The following is a 6,245-nucleotide window of genomic DNA, read 5'->3' on the forward strand; positions in this document are numbered from 1 at the left end:
TCAAAGAGATTATAATTAAGAGATATTTTTTATCTTGAATGGGTCGTACTCAATTAATAATAAAAACTCTTATTTGTAAATAAGAGTGAAATTATGTTGGGTGAATTTTTAATTACTATATTACATTTTGTATCTAACAACAGGAATCCTTGTAAGTTTCTTTTCCTCCGCTTATTGATATGTTTAAATTCAGCGAGTAATCTAGCCTGACTAGGGGTTGCATAGAAAGCTAACCCGTAACAAAGCATTTTTTCAAGCCCTTGATGCGTGACGACTGCAAGGTTTCACAACAACCAATTGTCGTGGTGTGCATCGCCGAGGACTTGGTATTTGTGCCAACCATGCGATGGAGCATACAAGAGGCCATCATCCTCCCTCTACAATCCCGAGGGAGTAGTAGGAGGGCAACGACATGTGATGCCCAGGCACACGTGCCCTCGGCCTAATGGCTTCGTGCACAACTTGTGATCAAAGGCTAGATGGTTCATGGGATTATGCAATTCACACCAAGTATGACATTTTGTTACATTCTTCATCTATGCAATTCATTGAGGTCTCATTCGTTAACAAAATTAACCAGACAAATCACTCCACCAATTAAGAGCGGTCATGCACCACCATCCATAGAATCAAGAAAGAGCTCTCAGTCAATCAGTCTTTACTATGTGCACCTGGTAAGTTCCCCCATGTTGAGTCAAATTAAGCCACTGGCTCCACTCCTAGTGGTTCCCTTCTGTCAATTCCTTTAAGTTTCAGCCTTGCAACCATACTTACCCCCCCCCCCTTCGGAATCCAAAAACTTTGATTTCTCATAAGGTGTCGGTGGAGTCCTAAAAGTAACATCCGCGGATCTCTGGTCGGCATCGTTTATGGTTGAGACTAGGACGATATCTGATCGTCTTCGAGCCCCCAACTTTTGTTCTTGATTAATGAAAACATCATTGGCAAAAGCTTTCGCAATTGTTCGTCTTTCATAAATCCAAGAATTTCACCTATGACAATGAAATACGAATGCCCCCAACTGTACCTGTTAATTATTACTTCGATCCCGAAGGCCAACAGAATAGGACCGAAATCCTATGATGTTATCCCATGCTAATGTATTCAGAGCGTAGGCTTGCTTTGAGCCTTCTAATTTCTTCAAAGCAATAGCACCGGAGGCACGACCCGGCCAATTAAGGCTAGGATCGTATGACCTGGTCAACCCAACCCAAGGTCTAACTACGAGGTTTTTAACTGCAACAACTTAAATATACACTATTGGAGCTGGAATTACTGCGGCTGCATGCACCACACTTGCCCTCCAATGGATCCATGTTAAGGGATTTAGATTGTTCTTATTCCAATTACTAGACTCTATGAGCCGGGCATTGTTATTTATTGTCACTACCTCTCCGTGTTAGGATTAGGTAATTTGCGCACCTGCTACCTTCCTTGGGTGTGGTAGCCGTTTGTCACGCTCCCTCTCCGGAATCGAACCCTAATTCTCCGTCACCCGTCACCACCATGGGAGGCCATTATCATACCATCACCAGCACGATGGCTGTGCAATCCGTCAAGTTGTCACGAATCACCAGAGCAACGGGCAGAGCCCACGTTAGCCTTTTATCTAATAAATGCATCCCTTCCAGAAGTAGGGGTTTGTTGCACATATTAGCTTTAGAATTACTACGGTTATCCGAGTAGTATATACCATCAAACAAACTATAACTGATTTAATGAGCAATCAGTTTCACAGTCTGAGTTAGTTCATACTTACACATGCATGGCTTAATCTTTGAGACAAGCATATGACTACTGGTAGGATCAACAAGGTAGCATTCCTTTCCGCGTTGCCTCCGTGCAAGACAAACGGCCTTGTGGGTCGACAGCTCACCGTGGGCACGACAGTCATACGTGTCGAGCGAAAATGCTTGAAAGTGGACGATTGGAGGCCGAAGACCCCATGCCCACTTAATGTTCCGCATCCAAGATCACAAGCAAAAACTTGTGGACCTTCGCAATCTCACGATGATGCGTGGCTTGATCAGGACACAAGCACTACTACGACATCCTCCTGCTGCCCATGAAGGGCAAGAGGAGTAAAGGGACAACGAGAGGCACCATTCCTTAACAATAGGCAGCCAAAACAGGCACTCATTAACTAGTATAAGCCAATCTTGAAGCATTAATGATGAGGGGTATGAGACAACAGTTCGATGCCAGAGCAAAGAACCTACTGGTGCATACTACCCATTCACCACTCACAAGCCGTTGCTTTAGCAAATCCCAACACCACAATACGAACCACACGTCTCAAAAATATTAACTGTCGTGGTAAATCAGTGAAGACAACGGATTTTTTTTATAAAAAAATGACGTAGTATTTAATTTAACGTCGATAATGAGGAAAAACGTTGTATAACAAAAAGTTGTTTGTAATTGAAAGTTGAACAAAAAAAATTAAAACGTCCTTAAATAAAAACCCAAACAATGTGGTATTTCAATTAAGACAACGGTTTAAAGAAAATACTGACGTAGTAAATTCTTTCAAACGTCAGTAATAAATTACCGTCGTATTTTAATTATAACGTCGGTATTGTAAAAAACCGTCGTATAATTCAAATGCACAAATAAAAAAAATCTTAGATTGGAATAAATCAACTTACGTATTCACTATATTTCTCATGTCCTTGTCAACAAAACGGTTTGGCAATGAATCCATGTAATAGACAGTCTCCTTAGTTGGTCTCAGAATTAACAACACCCAATGACCCCACACATAATGATCCATATAGGTTAAATAGTACGAAGAAAAATATTACAAGGAAAATAGGTTAAATAGTTAAGGGGACTAACCCTGGATTATAAGGCACCAAGAAAAATTGATCCCCATCTACGTTCTTCAGGCAGTCTGAGAGATGTTTTGTTCCGTAAGATAAAGTATCAGATTGAGAGCTGACTTGTCCAGGGTCGACAAGGCCAACAAGGTTTACCATATTTGCCATTTTTAAATAGTCAAATGGGTACCTAAATATATAAAATTCAATTAAATGAGATTTTAATTTAAAATAAAGGGAAATATTAAAAAAAAAAAAAAAAAAAAAAAAAAAAAAAGGATTTCTAGAATTACCTCATGTATACTACAATCAATGTGGCTCCAATCTCAACCATGGAAGCAAACTGTAAAATTTCTTCACACAAGAGGAAGGTATCATGCTCAGTGCCGAACACTTCCTCTAGAATGTGAACTCTCACAGTCAAGTTAGTAGGCTTCAACTTGGTCTGGACAAATTGGCATATGGCTAACAGAGGAGGTGGCATGTCTAGCTTTGAGAGATCCTGTTACAAGAAATAAATAAAGAAATATAAGTTAGTTTGTGTAACATCCCGGTCCGAAAAAGAATTAAAATAATTAAATTAAGAGAAAATAAATTTGGATGAGAAAATAAATTGAATTAAACAATAAAAATAAAATAATTTGAATTAATTAAGGGTTTTGGAAAATAATAAATATTTACTTAATTTTTAAAAGGGGCAAAAATGTCATTTTAAGTTCGGAAAGGAATTTGGGACTTCCGGTTATACCATTGCGTAGAGCACGTCGAAATGAGTCCGTAGACACGTAACGGACTCGAATCCGAGTTATAACGAGAGAGATACAGAAAAATTGAAGGAGGGGCAAAATTGTAATTTTGAAAAACTGGTTTTAAAACCAGAATTTCTCCCCTCTCTCTCTCTCTCTCATGCGAACCCCCCTCCCCTGTTACAGCAGCGACGGTTCCATCGTCGCCACTGCCACCACCGGCCTCCACTCCGGCCGGGATCGGACCCAAAACGACCGGCACCTCCCCTCCGTCGAACCCCAGCCCTCCTCCGCCGTCGCCAGCAGCTCCAGCCACCGGAAAATGCAGAAAATCGCGGCTGGTTTTTGACAGATTTTCAATCGCTCGTTCTCTCTCAATTCTCCACCAAATCGGGCGAATGAGGTATGAAATTTCGACTAATTTTCATGATCTAGCTGCTGGTTGGGTAGGATTGCTCCAATTTTTAGCGTAGGCAAGTCGATTTTCGAGTTGAAATTCTGCCGGTGTTGGGATTGCTATTCCGGCCACTTCCGTCGACTTTTTGGGGTATATCTAAGAACAAAAGTGACTCCAAATTAGGTGTATTACCTAGGATAGGAGTCTTGGCCCGAGATTCTAAGATTTTCCGGCGATGCGATATCGCTTTGGACACCCACGCGCTGCCAGCGCATGTGCCGGCGCGTGGGCACGGTATAAGAGGGGCATTTTTGTCCCAATGCGATCCCCTGGTTGTCATGAGCGCGTAGGATTTTACGGATCTCAATTCGGATAACGTTTGAACCCCGAACGGATCTTACATATTGTGTGATTTCCGGGTTCGATATGTTAGAACCGTTGGATCGCTTCGCATTTAAAATATGTTGATTTAGGTATTCCTAGGATCGTGTAGGAATTCGTGGATCGGGAATCGGAGCCCCGGATGTTCCGATTTAAAAAGTTAAAGTTTGTGTTTTTCAATAACCGTCCGATCGTGCGATCGTGAGCGATCCGACCGTCCGATCGGAACCAAACTTGTAGGACGTATTTCCTAGACCTTGTGGAACCCATAGGAACTTTCGGATCGTAAAATGGAGGTCGTGGGCCCGGTTGACCAAATTTGGAAGGTTTGACCCTTAGTTGACCCTGAGTGTTCCGAGGCAGTTTCACCCGTCTTGATCGTTAGTGGAGTTATTTTTGATTATTTTGGGAGTTTGAGTTTGTTTGTAATACCTTATTGAATTCTTAGATATTATCACAAAAATTGAAATATTGGAATAGATGAGTATGGGATACTTGAAGTATTGGTGGTGAAAGTAAGTCATGAAACTCGACTATGTTTAATAGGAAATGAGTGGGTGTTGCTTTCAATTAAATGGCATGGTTTTGTGATGGAAATATTATACTTTTGGTTTTAATGGTTTATTGAAATATATTATATATACCAACAGGAGTTGGTCCAAGTGGAAGGGGCTTGGATCCTTTAAACAAGAGGTCCTGGGTTCGATCCCAGGCGCTTGCGAATAGAGCAGACTTTGTTGGGAGAGGTCCCCGCTTTGCGCCCGACAGTACCTCGAGGGTTAGTCCCCGCAATCGCGCGGGGGATACCTTGGTTTTCACCAAAAAAAAATATATTATATATTTGATTATTGAATTTTAATATGTTATGAAGTATTTGTGATATATATGTGGGTTTGACTTATTCGAGTGTTTTAAGTTTATATATAATAATTGAGAAAGTGCTATCGTTGTTGATTATGTGTGGGGTACTTAGAATGTTAAATTTGAGTGTTATTAGCACTACCTTAGGTACCTCCCCGGTTATGGATTTTATGTTTGAGAATTTATTTTGCCCAGGCCCGTCAGAGTTTGCCCAGGCCCCTCGGAGATTGATTTATTTTGCCCAAGCCCGTCGGAGTTTGCACAGGCCCTTCGGAGATTTATTTTGCCCAGGCCCGTCGGAGTTTGTCTAGGCCCTTCGGAGATTTATTTTGAGATTTATTTTGCCTAGGCCCGTCGGAGTTTGTCCAGGCCCTTCGGAGATTTATTTTGAGATTTATTTTGCTTAGGCCCGTCGGAGTTTGCCCAGGCCCTTCGAAGATACATTTATTTTGCCCAGGCCCGTCGGAGTTTGCCCAGGCCCTTCGGAGATTTATTTTGCCCAGGCCCGTCGGAGTTTGTCCAAGCCTTTCGGATGTTTATTTTACATTTATTTTGCCCAGGCCCGTCGGAGTTTGTCCAAGCCTTTCGGATGTTGATTTTACATTTATTTTGCCTAGGCCCGTCGGAGTTTGTCCAAGCCTTTCGGATGTTTATTTTAATACGATGCCTTGGGAAGGAAGTGTTAATGTTTCAATGTGTTTGTATTGGATTTAGAATTGTGATAGATCTGAAATGTATAGTTGGTTCGGTTGTAAATAATTGTCTATTATCGGAGTTGTGACCATTGATGAGAGCTACGTGTGGCTTGATCCCTTGTCCAAGGGTACGTAGGCAGCCTGGGGTCTCACCTAGGTGCAGCCGCGAAATATTATTGCGTTAAAAAGGTTTGAACGATTCTAAGTATGTGAATGGGTTTTGATGTGATTCTTGGATTTGAATCCTGTTTGATGATTTCAGTGTGATTGTAAAGTTTGAGACATTTAATTGTTTGGTTTGTGTATTGTTCAACTTAAGAGCATTGCTGATTCCATTTTGAATTAA

The 6,245-nt window shown here is 41.3% G+C and overlaps 1 long non-coding RNA gene and 1 pseudogene across 1 annotated transcript; one reads left to right on the forward strand and one right to left on the reverse strand.

Annotated features, from left to right (window-relative positions):
- Window positions 1-786: 786 nt before the first annotated feature.
- On the reverse strand, window positions 787-1,814 carry LOC148294674 (18S ribosomal RNA; annotated as a pseudogene).
- Window positions 1,815-3,738: 1,924 nt separating this feature from the next.
- LOC148294675 (uncharacterized) lies at window positions 3,739-6,245 on the forward strand. Its single transcript, XR_015835437.1, has 2 exons — window positions 3,739-3,968; window positions 5,400-6,245. It is a non-coding gene; the product is annotated as an uncharacterized LOC148294675 (long non-coding RNA).

Source organism: Prunus avium, chromosome 4, assembly GCF_965620075.1.
Source record: "Prunus avium chromosome 4, drPruAviu1.hap1.1, whole genome shotgun sequence".
In the NCBI taxonomy this organism is placed as follows: domain Eukaryota; kingdom Viridiplantae; phylum Streptophyta; class Magnoliopsida; order Rosales; family Rosaceae; genus Prunus; species Prunus avium.